This window comes from Scyliorhinus torazame, chromosome 5 (assembly GCF_047496885.1).
Source record: "Scyliorhinus torazame isolate Kashiwa2021f chromosome 5, sScyTor2.1, whole genome shotgun sequence".
Classification (NCBI taxonomy): Eukaryota; Metazoa; Chordata; class Chondrichthyes; order Carcharhiniformes; family Scyliorhinidae; genus Scyliorhinus; species Scyliorhinus torazame.
Window position 1 is genome coordinate 149,148,305 of NC_092711.1, and position 16,658 is coordinate 149,164,962.

Below are 16,658 nucleotides of genomic sequence, written 5' to 3' on the forward strand. Positions count from 1 at the left end.
TTCTCGGATCTGTAATTTGTAAGCGGAAAATCGCAGACCGGAGCATATGATGGAGCTGGCGTGTGGACGGTACAGTTTCTATTCAGGTTCTGTCATCTACAAACTCCCTCAAAAACTCATCAATCCCATTTGTACTGAGCGGGGCCAAAGACCCCTTAAGTCGTCCCGGTTAATGATCACCATCTTTATTGGGGGCAATGTGCAGCACTGAGCATGTGCGACCACCATCACGTTGGGGGCAATATTTTCAGAGCTGGGTGGAGCTTGTCCCCCATTGTTTCGAAAAGAGACAACCTGTCCATCAAACTGGGTCACCCTTTGAGTTCCAGTGTCTTAATGATGAGGCAGGGTGGAAGCAGGGAAGGAAAGAAAAGGATGTAACTCCTGCTCTCTGGATCCTACTACCTCAAGGGACGTCCTGCCTTATGTGCCCAGAAATCTGTGGCAAAAGTACCCTAAAACATATGGAATTATGTTCACTACTCCCAAAATGTTCCCCGACTGAAACCTCAACCACCTGTCCAGGCTCATCCCCCAATACCAGATCCAGTACTGCCCCTTCCCTCGTTGGACTATCTACATATAGCACCAAGAAGGGACTGCTGACAATGACAAGGGGTAAAGTTAAGTTCAGTAAGGCACACGAGTGGTCATCCTAAGTTAGAATTATATTCACACCCAAAGATGTGCTGGTTGGGTGGATTGGCCACGCTAAATTGCTCCTTAATTGGAAAAGAAATATAATTGGCTACTCTAAAATATTTTTTACGAGTTAGAATTATAGAATCCCTGTTTCTGTGAGGGCAGTTTATGAGCTTTGAGGGGCTGACTGAGGTGTTTGGGTTGGCGTGGGGAGAATGTTTTAGGTATATGCGGCTGCTGGACTTTGCAAGGAAGGTCTTCCCGACCTTCTGAATAGTGCCTGTCTCCTCGCTGTTGAGGCGGTGCTGTCAGCGGACCAGAGGGTGGGGGGGCTGGACGGGTTTGTCTCGGTGATTTACAGGAGCGTTTTAGGGGTTAAGGCGAAGTGGGAGGAAAAGATGGGTGTGGCGCTGGAGGAGCGGGTGTGCTGCGGAGGCTGAACGCCTCACCTTTGTGTGCGAGGCTGGGGCAGATACCACTGAAGGTGGTGTACAAGGTGCACCTTACAAAGTCTTGTGGTCTTGGCACCTTCAGGTGATGCCACCTAAGACAGAGTAAATAAAATCAGGAATACTCAGGAAGTATCAATTAGAGGAGCATAGATCTCTCAGAGATAACAAAGGAATAGATCAGAGTTTTAGCAAGAGATGCTCTGAGCCTTGGCTGGAGTCAGGCAATGTTACTGAGGTGGAATCCAGTCTTCAAGATGATGTAAATATGCGGTTGGGAGCAAGTCACGGGGTCAAATATCACACCAACCATTTGGACAATCTCTTTCAATCTCAATCTCAAAACAATGACCAGAGTGAGGGATGGAGTCAGTGACTAATAAATGGAGTTTGTTACAGGGGCTGAACGCAATGTCTTCCCAATGTTGAAGTGGAGAAAGTTTCTGCTCACCCATTACTTACTGTCAGAACTGTGTGTGCCTTGGAGGGGAACCTGGATGTGATGGTGTTCACAGACCCGATACTGGTCCTTCAAGGAGGCGGAGGTCGAGGGTTTGGGAGATTCTGTCAATGTTCTGGTTAGATTTTGGAAATATAAATTCCCTCTCCTCCGCCTCTGGTCTCAATCTTTTCTCACTCTCCTCCCCCCCACAGAGGCCTGAAACTTTTCTGGCCCAGACCTGTGGAAGGTTCCCTTCCCTGAACGACACCAGTGAATCAGTTGTTCTTTTGTGAACATCTGGCAGTTTTCAAGGTTACCTTTTCCTAGTGCCGGCCTCACAAATGACCAGATTTCAGCTCAATTTCACAACCCACCTTTGTGTTTTTCTGGATTTTCTCTCACTCCTTTTTTTCTGTCTAAACTGATTTCACAGGATATTGGAAGGGGAAGGTTTGCATTTGGGAAACATCACATCAGGATCTGACGGAGTCGCTTAAGTTATTGTTACTGAATATCAACAGGTTTTGAACATAATATAAGAACATAAGAACTGGAAGCAGGAGTAGGCCATCTGGACCTTTGAGCCTGCTCCGCCATTCAATGAGATCATGGCTGATCTATTGTCGACTTAGCTCCACTTTCCCACCAGAACACCATAAGCCTTTATTCTTCAAAAAACTATCTATATTTATCTTGAAAACATTTAATGAAGGAGCCTCAACTGCTTCACTGGGCAGGGAATTCCATCGATTCACATGGAAGGAAAAAACACCGTTCACAGTGGAGAGAAACAATACATGTGTTGTGTGTGTGGACGAGGTTTCAGCCAATCTTCTGGCCTGTCAAGATACAAGCACATTCACACTGTCACAAAACCGTGGAAATGAGGGGATTGTGAGATGGCATTTGGCTTCCCGTCTGAGCTGGAAACTCATCGACACACTCACACTGGGGAGAGACCATTCATCTGCTCCGTGTGTGGGAAGGGATCTACTTGGTCATCAAACTTGCTGACACAACAGCAGGTTCACACTGGAGAGAAGTTGTTCACCTGCTGTGTGTGTGGAAAAGGATTGACTGATTCATCCAAGCGACTGAAACAGCAGCGCGTTCACACCGGGGAGAGACCATTTGCCTGTACTGAGTGTGGGAAGGGATTCACTCATTTATCCACCCTGCTGAGACAACAGCGAGTTCACACTGACAAAATACCTTTCAAATGTCTGCACTGTGTGAAGTGCTTTAAAAGCTCTGGAAAACAGATGTACCATCAGCATGTTTACACTTTTAAATGCCCAGCCTATGTGAAATGTTATGAAAGCTCCTGGGAGCTGATGTCCCACCAATATATTCACACTGATGAGAGACCGTTCAGGTGCTCTCACTGCGGGGCTGGGTTCAGGCGATCATCTCAACTCACTGTCCACCAGCGAATTCACACTGGGGAGAGGCCATTCATCTGATTGTGGGAAGGGATTCGTCCACCTTGCTGAAACACTAGTGGGACCATATTGGGGTGATACTGTAGCACAGTGGTTAGCACTGTTGCTTCATAGCGCCGGGGTCCCAGGTTCGATTCACGGCTTGGGTCACTGTCTGTGGGAAGTCTGCACGCTCTCCCCGTGTCTGCGTGGGTTTCCCCCGGGTGCTCCGGTTTCCTCCCACGAGTCCCGAAAGAGGTGAACATAGAACAATACAAGAGCAGCACGGTGGCGCATTGGTAGCACTGCAGTCTCACAGCACCGAGGTCCCAGGTTCAATCCCAGCTCTGGGTCACTGTCCGTGTGGAGTTTGCACATTCTCCCCGTGTTTGCGTGGGTGTCACCCCCACAACCCAAAAGATGTGCAGGGTAGGTGGATTGAACATGCTAAATTGCCCCTTAATTGGAAAAGATGAATTGGGAACTCTAAATTTAAAAAAAAACAGAACACTACAGCACAGGAACATGCCCTTCGGCCCTCCAAGCCTGGGTCGATAATGGTACCTGCCTAAACTAAAACCGTCTGCACTTATGGAGTCCATATCCTTCCATTCCCACCATATTCATATATTTATCTAATTGTCCCTTGAATGCCGCTACCGTACCTGCTCCCACCACCTCCCCAGGCAGCACGTTTCATATATTTCCCACCCTGTGTAAAAACCCTGCTTCGCACATCTGTTCTGAACTTTTCCCCACGCACTTTAAACCTATGTCCCCCTCGTACTTGACTCTCCTACCCTAGGAAAGAGCATCTGACTATCCACTCTGTCCATACCACTCATAATCTTGTAGACCTCTATCAGCTCGCCTCTCAACCTCTGTTGTTCCAGTGAGAACTGACCGAGTTTATCTAACGTGCTGTTGGGTAATTTGGACATTCTGAATTCTACCCTCCGTGTACCCGAACAGACGGCAAAATGTGGCGACTCGGGGCTTTTCACTTCATTGCAATGTTAATGTGAGCTTACTTGTGACAATAGAGATTATTATTATTAAAGACAGACCTTTCAAATGTTTAAACTGTGGGAAATTCTATAAAACGTCCGGTGAACTGATGTCCCATCATCTTGTTCACACTGACGAGACCGTTCAGGTACTCTCACTGTGGGACCAGATTCAGCAACTCACTGTATACCGGCGAATTCACACTGGGGAGATCTAAACTTTCCTCATAGTTAAAATTCTCCATCCCTGGTAACATCATCATAAATCTTCTCTGCAACGGGCAGCATGAGGTCCCAGGTTCGATCCCGACTCTGGGTCACTGTCCATGGGGAGTTTGCACATTCTCCCCGTGTTTGCGTGGGTTTCGCCCCCACAACACAAAGTTGTGCAGGGTAGGTCGATTGGCCACAATAAATTGCCCCTTAATTGGAAAAAATTAATTGGGCACACTAAATTTAAATAAATAAATCTCCTCTGCAGTCTCTCTCGGATGATCACATCCTTCCTGTAATATGGCTGTGGTCTAACTGGTGTTTGATGCAGTTCCAGCACAATCTCCCTGTTCTCATAATCTCAGCCCTCGGCTACCAAAGGAAACTATCCCACCTGCCTTCCTAAGCACTGAAGAGAGAGAGTGAGAGGCAGCTGAGAGAGACAGAGAGGAAGCAGAGGGAGTGAGAGGCACCAGAGAGAGAGAGGAACACCAGAGACTGAGAGAGGCAGGAGAGAGAGAGAGGAGAGAAGCGAGAGACAGTCTAGTCAGTAACAAAAATAAGTAATGGAATTGAGTTCAGATATGGATCTGCATGAACTGACACCACCTTATTGACAGATTGACAAGGTAGTCACTGTACTTGAATCAATATTATTCACTTTTGGAATTGAATGAACAAAGGGTCAGATTAACTATATCACAATCACCCAGTATCAACTAGGTCTGTTTAATACAGAACAGGATTAAACCCAGTGTCCAATATTACAGGTGTCTGTGGCTGTTTGATGCCTGGTTTCATTGTACAGCTGACAAGCCCACAGCTTCAGTGAACTCGTCTATCCAGGGTCTGTTTCTAAACCCTCATCACAACATAATACCTGGTCAGCTATTTATATATGGTCAGCCTGGTTGGACAGCTAACACAAAGCTCAACCAGAAACTATGGTTCTTCTTTCAACTGATTCCAGCTCCGACAAGGGGTCACAGCATCTCCAGCCTTCAGCTCTGTTACTGGGCTGTCATTGACATGAGCAAGAGAGAGACAGCAAGTTGCCTGAGGCTTAAATGGGAAGTTGAAACTTGTGACTCAAAACCAACTGTGTAAGATCTCTGAAAAGATCAGGAATTTTAAAAGATAAATTCTAAACCCAGTGAACAAATTAATGAGTCATAAGACAAAAACTTCAGGTTTTATGACTTTATTGCAACAAACTAGAAGCAACAATGCCTAAACACTATTTTTATAGGGAACGTATCCCTTAAACTACAAATAGAATGTAGCCCTTTTACTTTTAAGACAATCAAAAATCACACTCCATGGTTACGTCGCAGAAGTTGTCACTCAATTCTCCTGGAACCAGCCCAATGTGATTCTTTGTTCCTGTGTTTACTTCCATTCTGTTCCTTTGCCTGACTGGCAATCCTTAACCCCAGAAGTGTATTTTGCAGTGATGGTTCTCTTGATGATATTCAGGTCCCGATAAACCAAGTGACTCCTCCAAATCCTGAAGTGGCGTTAGGTTTTTTTCTGCAAATCTTCATCTAATATCCTGTAAAAGGAATTTACAAATGGAAATTGAGAACAGGCAATTCTAGTTTCCATCCAACACACTCTCCCTCCATTCTCACTCTGCTGTAATATTCATCCTCCTAATTCTCTAAAGGTGCTGATTCAGGCTGACTGACAGATCCCTGCTCCCCGTCTTGGAGAGGCCTGAAAATCTCCATGCAGACTGCCAGACAGAAATATGTCTATGTTACTGAACTCAAAATGTGTGGAACATACAGACTGGATTCACTTCCTTTCTCTTCAGCTGCTGCAAGTCACCAATAACCCCTCAGAATGAGGAAAGAAATGGAAAGATAAAGTAGACTTGGAGCGGCTGCTGCCTCTTGTGGGGCATTCCAGAACGAGAGGTAATAGTCTTACGAAAAGCGGTAGCAAATTCAAAACAGTTTTAATTTAAAAAAAATAAAATTTAGAGTACCCAATTATTTTTTTTTCCAATTAAGGGGCAATTTAGTGTGACCAATCCACCTACTCTGCACATCTTTGGGTTGTGGGGGTGAAACCTACGCAGACACGGGGAGAAAGTGCAAATTCCACACAGACAGTGACCCGGGGCCTGGATCGAACCCAGATCCTCAGCGCCGTAGGCAGCAGTGCTAACCATTGGGCCACAGTGCTGCCCTATTCAAAAGAGTTGAGGAGAAGCTGCTTCTCCCAAGGGCTGTGAATCTGTGGAATTCACTACCCCAGAGTGCGGAGGAGCTGGGACAGTGAGTAAATTTAGGGAGGAGTTAGACAGATTTTTAATTGGGTTGAAGGGTTCTGAAGAACTCTCAGGACGGTGGAGATAAGGCCAGGATGAGATCAGCGATGATCGAATGGCGGAGCAGACTCGATGGGCCAAATGGCCTAATTTTAGTTCTTATATCGTATGAACTTCTGAAAGGGGAGACATTGATTTGCTCCCAGATGTTGCCCAGAGGAGGAAGTTTTAGTCTGAAACCCATTGTTCAACCTCCACATTGTGACATCACAAAGGAGCTCATCGTCTAAATCAGCCAATAGGAATCCACTCGCTCCGTGGTGACGTCACTGCATTAGTGCAAACACGCCGGCGCGGGACACGCAAGCGCCGCCCCCACCCTCAGTTCCGTCTCCCCCAACACATCCTCGAGACGGTTTCCAGCAACCGGCTGACAGTTCCGGCCATCGGTGTTCTCCCCCTTCCCTGATCCGGGACTGCGCATGTCTCAGGGAGAGGGACTGCTGCGCATGCGTAGGGGAGCTCACTTCCGCTGACCTTACCTCTCAGGTGTTGACCAATGGGAAGAGTTGGAGGACCGGAAAGACTCTGCCCCTCCGCCAATCAAAGCTCCCCCATTGTCTCAATGCGAAAGCTGCACATGGCGGTTTTTGCCGAGCAAAGCTGTTGTTCCTCCAACCCTGAATAAGTTTGAGCTGCTCACAGACTCCTGTCTCCAACATCTGAGAGTAAAACACTTTATTTCCTCCCCCTTTCCATTTCTTTTCTCATTCTGACCTTCAATTGGTCACTTGCAGCAACTGAAGGGAAAGGAAGTGAATCCAGGGAGGGTGCAGACTCTGGAAAGCTTGGCCCAGGTCTCTCTCTCTCTCTCAAAGGCATTGACATCCTTTGCTCCTTCAGCTTGACACATTTATTTGTCTGGCTAAAAGGATGGTCTCTTTCCCAATGTTCACAATTAAAGGGCTGCTTTCCCCAGGAAATGGCTGACATTTAAAGGGTCAGTAAACAGGCTAAATCTAACTCAGCCAATTACTTCCCTGTCGGAATACTCTCCATCATCAGCAAAGTAATGGAAGGAGTCATCAAAGGTCCTATTAAGTGGCAATTCTGCAATAACCTGATATGGAGATGCCGGCGTTGGTCTGGGGTGAGCACAGTAAGAAGTTTTACAACACCAGGTTAAAGTCCAACAGGTTTGTTTCGATGTCACTAGCTTTCGGAGCGCTGCTCCTTCCTCAGGTGAATGAAGAGGTATGTTTCAGAAACACATATATAGACAAATTCAAAGATGCCAGACAATGCTTGGAATGTGAGCATTAGCAGGTGATTAAATCTTTACAGATCCAGAGATGGGGTAACCTCAGGTTAAAGAGGTGTGAATTGTATCAAGGCAGGACAGTTGGTAGGATTTTGCAGGCCAGATGGTGGGGGATGAATGTAATGCGACATGAATCCCAGGTCCCGGGACACCCCCACTACTTGCCTTCAAACAACCGCGCAACCTCAAACAAACCATTGTTTGCAGCAAACTACCCAGCCTTCAGAACAGTGACCACGACACCACACAACCCTGCCATGGCAATCTCTGCAAGACGTGCCAGATCATCGACATGGATACCACCATTACACGTGAGAACACCACCCACCAGGTACGCGGTACATACTCGTGCGACTCGACCAACGTTGTCTACCTCATACGCTGCAGGAAAGGATGTCCCGAAGCGTGGTACATTGGCGAGACCATGCAGACGCTGCGACAACGAATGAACGGACATCACGCGTCAATCACCAGGCAGGAATGTTCCCTTCCAGTCGGGGAACACTTCAGCAATCAAGGGCATTCAGCCTCTGATCTCCGGGTAAGCGTTCTCCACGGCGGCCTTCAGGACGCGCGACAACGCAGAATCGCCGAGCAGAAACGTATAGCCAGGTTCCGCGCACATGAGTGCGGCCTCAACCGGGACCTGGGATTCATGTTGCATTACGTTCATCCCCCACAATCTGGCCTGCGACATCCTACCAACTGTCCTGGCTTGATACAATTCACACCTCTTTAACCTGAGGTTACCCCATCTCTGGATCTGTAAAGATTTAATCACCTGCAAATGCTCGCATTCCAAGCATTGTCTGGCATCTTTGAATTTGTCGATATATGTGTTTCTGGAACATACTTCTTCATTCACCTGAGGAAGGAGCAGCGCTCCGAAAGCTAGTGACATCAAAACAAACCTGTTGGACTTTAACCTGGTGTTGTAAAACTTCTTACTGTGCAATAACCTGCTCCAGGAAGGTCAGTTTGGGTTCCGCCAGGGTCACTCAGCTCCTGACGGCATTACAGCCTTGGTTCAAACTTGGACGAAAGAGCTGAATGCCAGAAATGAGGTGAGAGTGACTCCTTTTGACATCAAGGCAGCATTTGACTGAGTATGGCATCAAGGAGCCCCAGCTAAACTGGAGTCAATGGGAATCGGGGGATAATTCTTCACTGGTTGGATTTATATCTGGCACAAAGGAAGATGGTTGTGGTGATTGGAGGTCAGTCATCTCAGCTCCAGGACATCACTGCAGGAGTTCCTCAGGGCAGTATCCTAAGCCCAACCATCTTCAGCTGCTTCATCAATGATCTCCCTTCCATCATAAGGTGAGAAATGGTGATGTTTGCAGATCCGCAAACATATTCAGCTCCATTCTCAACTCCTCAGATAATGAAGCAGTCCATGTCCAAATTCAGTAAGACCTGGACAATATCCAGACTCGGGCTGATAAATGGCAAGTTACATTCGCGCTACACATGTGCCAGGCAATGATCATCTCTGACGAGAGGATCTAACCACCACCCCTTGACATTCAGTGACATTCCCATCGGTGAATCCCCCACAACCAACATCCTGGGGGTTACCATTGATCAGAAACTGAACTGGACTAGCTATATTAATACTGTAGCTACCAGGGCAGATCAAGGGCTGGGAATCCTACGATGAGTAACACGCTTCCTGATGCCTCAAAGCCTGTCCACCAGACATCTACAAGCACAAGTCAGGAGTGTAATGGAAAACACTCCACTTTGCTGGATGAGTGCAGCTCCAACAACACACAAGAAGCTCGACTCTATCCAGACAAAGCAACCTGATTGATTGCATCGCCTTCCACAAACATTCAAACCTTCCACCACCGACAAACAGTAGCAGCCGTGTATACCATTTACAAGATACACTGCAGTAACTCATAAAGGTTCCTCAGACAGCACCTTCCAAACCCACAACCACTACCATCTAGAAGGACAAGAGCAGCAGAAACCTGGGAAGCCCACCACCTGGAGGTTCTCCTCCAAGTTACTCACCACCTTGACTTGGAAATATATTGCCATTCCTTCACTGTCCCTGGGGCAACATCCTGGAATTCCCTCCCTAACAGCACAGGGGATGTAGGGCAGCATGGTGGAGCAGTGGTTAGCGCTGCTGCCTCATGGCTCCGAGGTCCGAGGCTCCATCCCGGCTCTGGGTCACTGTCCGTGTGGAGTTTGCACATTCTCCCCGTGTTTGCGTGGGTTTCACCCCCACAAACCAGAGATGTGCAGGGTAGCTGGATTGGCCACGCTAAATTGCCCCTTAATTGTAAAAAATGAATTAGGAACTCTAAATTTATAAAAAACAAATGGAAAAAAAAACAGCACAGGGGATGTACCAACACCTCAAGGACTGCAGCAGTTCAAGAAGGCAGCTCACCACTACTTCGGAAGGGCAACTGGGGATGGGCAATAAATGCTGGCCTGACCAGCATTGTCCACATCCCGTAAATTAATTTTTAAAAATTTAATATCGGACAGAATTATGTCTTGTGTTATATGGTATGTATTATATATATTATTGATGGTTCTGTAATAAAATACATGTATTATTATTTCTAGTTTTGTAATATAGTACTGTACCTACATTATATATTTCCAGTCATACAGTCATTGCAGCACTGACAGAATCCATTTGGGAACTCAAGTCAATGCTGACTCTCTGTACAGCAATCCAGTCAGTCCCATTCCCCCTCGATATCCCTGTTCACCTGCAAGTTTATTTTCTTCAAGTGACCATCCTATTTTATTTTAAATGATTGATCATCTGGACTTCCACAACCCTTGTGTGCAGTGAGTTCCCTGTCATGACCACTCCATGACTAAATAAAATTCTTCCTCAGAATTTCCCCATCTCTAATCAGTACTTATATGGAGATTCTCTACTCTTGTGCAGGTTTTAGTGAGTTTAGATTTGTTGATCAGCACCTTCAGGAAAATTGGGAGGGAAAGTAAGTGAATACAGTCTGTTTATTACACACATTTTTCATCCAGTAATATAGATATATATCTGTCTGGCAGCCTGCATGAAGATTTTCAGGTCTCTGTGCCCAGGACAGGAAACAGTGAGCTTGGATCTGTCAATCAGCCTGAATCAGCACCTTCAGGAGAATTGGGAGGGTGAATATTAGATACAGCAGAGTGAGAATGGAGGGAGAGTGTGTGGGATTGAGATTTAAAGCATTCCAGGGAAAGAGAGAGGAAAGAATGTTCGATAGAAACTAGAATTGTCTGTTCTCAATTTCTATCCTGTACTGCCAATGATTACTATTGTAAAATCTGTTTGCAGGAAGTTCGAACGAGAGGAGTTTGAGGCCGATATCTCAAACTAAATATCAGGTCAAGAACTGACTGAGTCACTCAATTCTTGGGATCATCGGCCTGAGAATCTAGAAGGAGAAATGTTTGTCTATTCTGTCTGCTTCACGAGATTTTAAACAACAGTGTGTCTGGAAAAGCACTGAGACACACACACACACCCGTGTGAGACTGTTACAGAGCACTGACTGTGGAAAGAGCTTTAACCAGTGACACAGCCTGAAAACATACTACACCATTCACAGCAGGGAGAGACTGTGCAGGTGTTCTGTGTGGACAAGGTTTCAACTGATCGTCAAGCGTGGTGAGACGTAAGATCACCCGGATCATGGAGAAACCATGGAAATGTGAGGATTGTGGGAAGGGATTTAGAGCCCCACACGAGCTGGCAACGCATCAACGCAGTCACACTGGCGAGAGGCCTTTCACCTGCTTTCAGCGTGAAAAGGGATTCGCTCGCATTGACAACCTGCAGAGACACAAACTAATTCACACTGCGGAGAGACCGTTCACCTGCTCTGACTGTGGGAAGGGATTCCCTCGGTTATCCCAGCTGCAGACACACCAGCGAGTTCACACTGGAAAGAGTCCTTTCACCTGCTCTCGGTGTGAAAAGGGATTCGCTCAGATTGGCAAGCTGCAGAGACACGAACGGGTTCACACTGGAGAGAGGCCTTTCACCTGCTCTCAGTGTGAAAAGGGATTCACTCAAATTGGCAACCTGCAGAGACACGAACGAGTTCACACTGGAGAGAGACCTTTCACCTGCTCTCAGTGTGAAAAGGGATTCACTGACATTGGCAACCTGCGGACACACGAACGAGTTCACACTGGGGAGAGGCCATTCATCTGCACTGTGTGTGATAAGGGATTCACTCAGCCACACAACCTGCAGAACCACCAGCGAGTTCACACTGGAGAGAGGCCTTTCACCTGCTCTCAGTGTGAAAGGGGATTCACTGAAATCGGCAGCCTGCGGACACACGAACGAATTCACACTGGCGAGAGACCGTTCACCTGCTCTCAGTGTGAAAAGGGATTCACTGACATTAGCAACCTGCGGAGACACGAACGCGTTCACACCGGGGAGAGACCGTTCACCTGCTCTGACTGTGGGAAGGGATACACTCGGTTATCCCACCTGCAGAGACACCAGCGAGTTCACACTGGAGAGAGGCCTTTCACCTGCATTCAGTGTGAAAAGGGATTCGCTGACAATGGCAGCCTGCGGAAACACGAACGAGTTCACACTGGGGATTATCCATTCAACTGCGCTGTGTGTGATAAGGGATTCACTAACATTGGTGACCTGAGGAAACACGAACGAGTTCACACCGGGGAGAGGCCATTCATCTGCACTGTGTGTGATAAGGGATTTGCTCGATTATCCACCCTGCTGAACCACAATGTCACTCACACCAAGAGCAGGCCCTTTAAATGCTCTGACTGCAGGAGGGGTTTCAAAAGCTCTCAGCTACTGATGTCCCACCAGCGCATCCACACTGAGGAGAGATCGTTCAGCTGCTCTCACTGCACAAAGTGTTTTAGAACCTCATCCAACCTGATGAAACACGAGCGAGGTCACACCGGGGAGAGCCCGTTCACCTCTCCAACTGGGAAAAGATTCACTCGGTCATCACTTGCTGAGCCACAATGTCACTCACAGCAATGAGAGACCCTTTAAATGCTCCGACTGTGGGAGTGGGTTTAAAAGCTCTCGGGTACTGATGTTGCACCAGCGCATTCACACTGAGGAGAAACTGTTCAACTGCTCTCACTGCACAAAGAGATTTCAAACATTATCCACATTGCGGAGACACCAGCGAGTTCACACTGAAAGGAAGCCAATCCCCTACACTCACTGTGGGGAGGGATTCACTCAGTCGTCCAACATGCTGAGACACCAAAGGGTTCACAAGTGATGATGGGTTAGATTCTGCTGTTAATTACATCCAGGACTGAACCTGGAGTGGGTGGAGGGGTTTGTCTCCTCGTCAACTCCTGGTGCTCGGATGTGGCGACCCTGGCGAACTACTGCTCCCCGGATCTGGGATACCTGACTGTGAAGTGCCGCCGATACTACCTTCCACGGAGTTCACCTCTGCCATCAACACGGCGGTCTACATCCCATCCCAGGTGGAAGTGAAGATGGCGCTTGATGAATTGTAACCGCTATAAATAACAATGAAGCAGAATACCCGGAGGTCTTGTTCATCGTGGCTGGGGACTTTAACCAGGCCAACCTCGAGTGTACTGCCAAAATTCCACCAACACATGTCCTGTCCCGACAGGGACCCCAACATCCTTGACCACTGCTACACAAACATCAAGGGCGCCTGATGATCTATCCCGCCTGCACTTCGGAAAATCGGACCACAAGACGGCGCTCCTTCTCCCGGCATACAAGCAGAAACTTAAGCGGGAGAATCCGGTTAAGAAGGTTGTGCAAATGCTGGTCCGAGGCAACTGAAGAGCTCCCACGTGACTGGTCCATATTTAAGAACTCAGCAGCCAACCTAAATGAGTATGCCAGCACCGTCACAGACTTCATCAGCAAGTGTGTAGAAGATTGTGTGTCAAAGAAGGTAGTACGTACGTTACCCAGCCAGAAACCATGGTTTAATCGGGAGATTCACTCCTGACTGAAGGCCACGTCTGAGGCGTTCAAGTCAGGCAACCCTGACCTATACAAAAAAATCTAGGTACGGCCTCATCAAAGCCAACAGGGATGCCAAGAGACAACAGAAGAGTTGTCCAGACTAAGCGAGAATCATGGACTCTCATCGATTGTGGCAAGGCTTAAACTACATAATGCGCTAAAAAGCAAAGCTGAGTAGAATCTTTAGCAACAGCGCACCCCTTCCTGACATACTCAATGCATTCTATGCTTATTTCGAGCAGGAAACCAACAAACCTTTGTCATCTGCCCCAGCAGCCTTGGGCACACCCATGCCCACCGTCACAGCGTCCAAAGTCAGATTGGCCTTCTTGAAAGTGAACCCTTGGAAAGCGACAGGTCCTGACGGGAGTCCCTGCCATGCACTCAGATCCTGCGCGGACCAACTGGCGGGTGTGTTCGCGGACATCCTCAACCTCCCCTACTCTGTTCTGAGATTCCCACCTGCTTCAAGAAGACCACCATCATACCGGTGCCAAAGAAGAACCAGGCAATGTGCCTCAGTGAATACCATCCAGTGGCCTTGACATTGATCATTATGAAATGCTTAGACCACAGCTGGAGTAATGTGTGCAGTTTTACTCCCCTTACCTTAGGAAATGTATTGCCACAGAGGAACAGCAACAAAGTTTCACCAGACTTGTTCTGGATTTGGCAGGACTGTCCCAGGAAGAGAGATTGGGGAAACTAGGCCTCTTTTCTCTAGAGTTTCAAGGAATGAGAGGGGATTTCATTGCAACTTACAAAATCCATAAAGGAATAGACAGGGTGGGTGCAAGTGAGAGGTTTCCCCTGATTGGAGAGTCTGGAACCAGGGGACACAATTTCAAACTAAGGGGGAAGTCACTTAGGACGGGTCTCAGAGGAGACATTTCTTCACTCAGGGGGTTGTGAATCTTTGGAATTCTCTACCCCAGAGGGCTGTGGAAGCTCAGTCACGGAGTGTGTTTAAAGCAGAAACTGACAGATTTCTGTTTCTTTGTTTAATAAATTAGTCTATTCTTATTAAGGGGCAGTGTGGCGAGGTCAATTCACCAATGCTGCACAACAAGTTCGGATCTGAGACCCACGAGGCACTAGGAGAATGTGCAAACTCCACATGGACAGTGACCCGGGGCCAGGATCGAACTCAGGTTCTTGGTGCCGTGAGGCAACAGTGCTAACCAGTGGGCAACCGTGCCACCCAACTGACAGATTTCTAAATATCAATAACACAAATGGATATGGAGATAGTGTGGGGAAAAAGACAGTGAATCATAGAATCATAGAATTTACAGTGCAGAAGGAGGCCATTCGGCCCATTGAGTCTGCACCGGCCCTTGGAAACAGCACCCAACCTAAGTCCACAACCCCACCCTATCCCAGTAACCCCACCCAACCTTTTTGGACACTGAGGGCATTTTAGCATGGCCAATTCACCTAACCTGCACATCTTTGGACTGTGGGAGGAAACCGGAGCACCCGGAGGAAACCCCACGCAGACACGGAGAAAGTGCAAACTCCGCACATACAGTGACCCAAGCTGGGAATCGAACCTGGGACCCTGGAGCTGTGAAGCAACTGTGCTACCGTGAAGTGGATGATCAGCCATGATCGTATTGAATGGTGGTGCAGGCTCGATGGGCTGAATGGCCAACTCCTGCTCCGATGGTATAAAGATAGGTAGGAAAGTAAACTGTGAAGAGGACATAAGGAGACAACAATGGATAGAGACAGGTTACGTGAGTGGGAAAAGATCTGCCAAATGGAGAATAATGTGAGAAAATGTGAAATTGTCCATGTTGCCAGAAGAATAAAAAAGTTTCTGATCTGAATAGTGAGAGATTGTAGAGCTCTGAGACTCCAAGGGATCTGGGTGTCCAAGAGCATGACTCACAAAAAGGGAATTGAATACAAAAGTAGGGATGTTAGGCTTCAGTTATACAAGACATTGACGAGTCCACATCTGGAGCACTGTGTACAGTATTGCTCTCATTTAAGGAATGATGTAAATGTGTTGGAAGCAGTTCAGAGAATGTTTACTGGACTCCTACCTGGAATTGGAGGCTGGTCTTGTGAGGAATGATTGGACAGGCTGGGCTTGTGTCCGATGGAGTTTAGGTGACATGATTGAACCGTATCAGATCCTGAGGGGCCTTGACAGGGTGGATGTGGCAAGGATGTTTCCTCTTGTGGGAGAATCTAGAAATTGGAGTCACATTAAAAGTAATACTTGCCCATTTATGGCAGAGGGGAACTTTTTTCTGTCAGAGTTGGGAGTCTTTGGAACTCTCTTCCTCAAAGGGCAGTGGAAGCAGAGTCTTTGAATATTTTGAAGATGGAGTTGAATAGATTCTTTATAAGCAAACTTATCGGGGGGTGGTGGGAGTTGCGGTTGCAATCAGATCAGCCGGGAACTTATTGAATGGTGGAGCAGGCTCGAGGGGCCGAGTGGCCTACTCCTGCTCCTAAATCGTATGTTATCACATCCTTTATAATAGATTGTAGCATTTTCCCTCCTACTGATGTCAGGCTAATGGGTCTGTGGTTCCCCGTTTTCTCTCTCCCTCCTTAAATAGTGGGGTTACATTTACCACCTTCCAATCTGCAGGAACCATTCCAGAATCTATAGAATTGTGAAAGATGATCACCAATGTGTCCACTATCTCTACAGCCGCCTCTTTCAACACTCTGGGATGGCGAGCAGCGGTTTTGGGGATTTATTAACTTTCAACCACATTAATTTCTCCAATACTACTTTTTCACGAATACTAATCTCTTTCAGTTCCTCGTGCTCACTGGTCCCTTGGTTCTCTGTTTTTGGGACGATTTCTGTATCCTCCTCCATGAAGACAGACACTCATTGTTTAGTTTCTCTGTCATTTCC

At 47.3% G+C, this 16,658-nt stretch overlaps 1 long non-coding RNA gene across 1 annotated transcript; it reads right to left on the reverse strand.

Moving 5' to 3' along the window:
* Positions 1 to 5,359: 5,359 nt before the first annotated feature.
* On the reverse strand, positions 5,360 to 6,946 carry LOC140420067 (uncharacterized). The gene is made up of 2 exons (XR_011946166.1): positions 6,829 to 6,946; positions 5,360 to 5,726 (listed from the first exon to the last, which is right to left on the reverse strand). It is a non-coding gene; the product is annotated as an uncharacterized lncRNA (long non-coding RNA).
* Between the last annotated feature and the right edge of the window lie 9,712 nt (positions 6,947 to 16,658).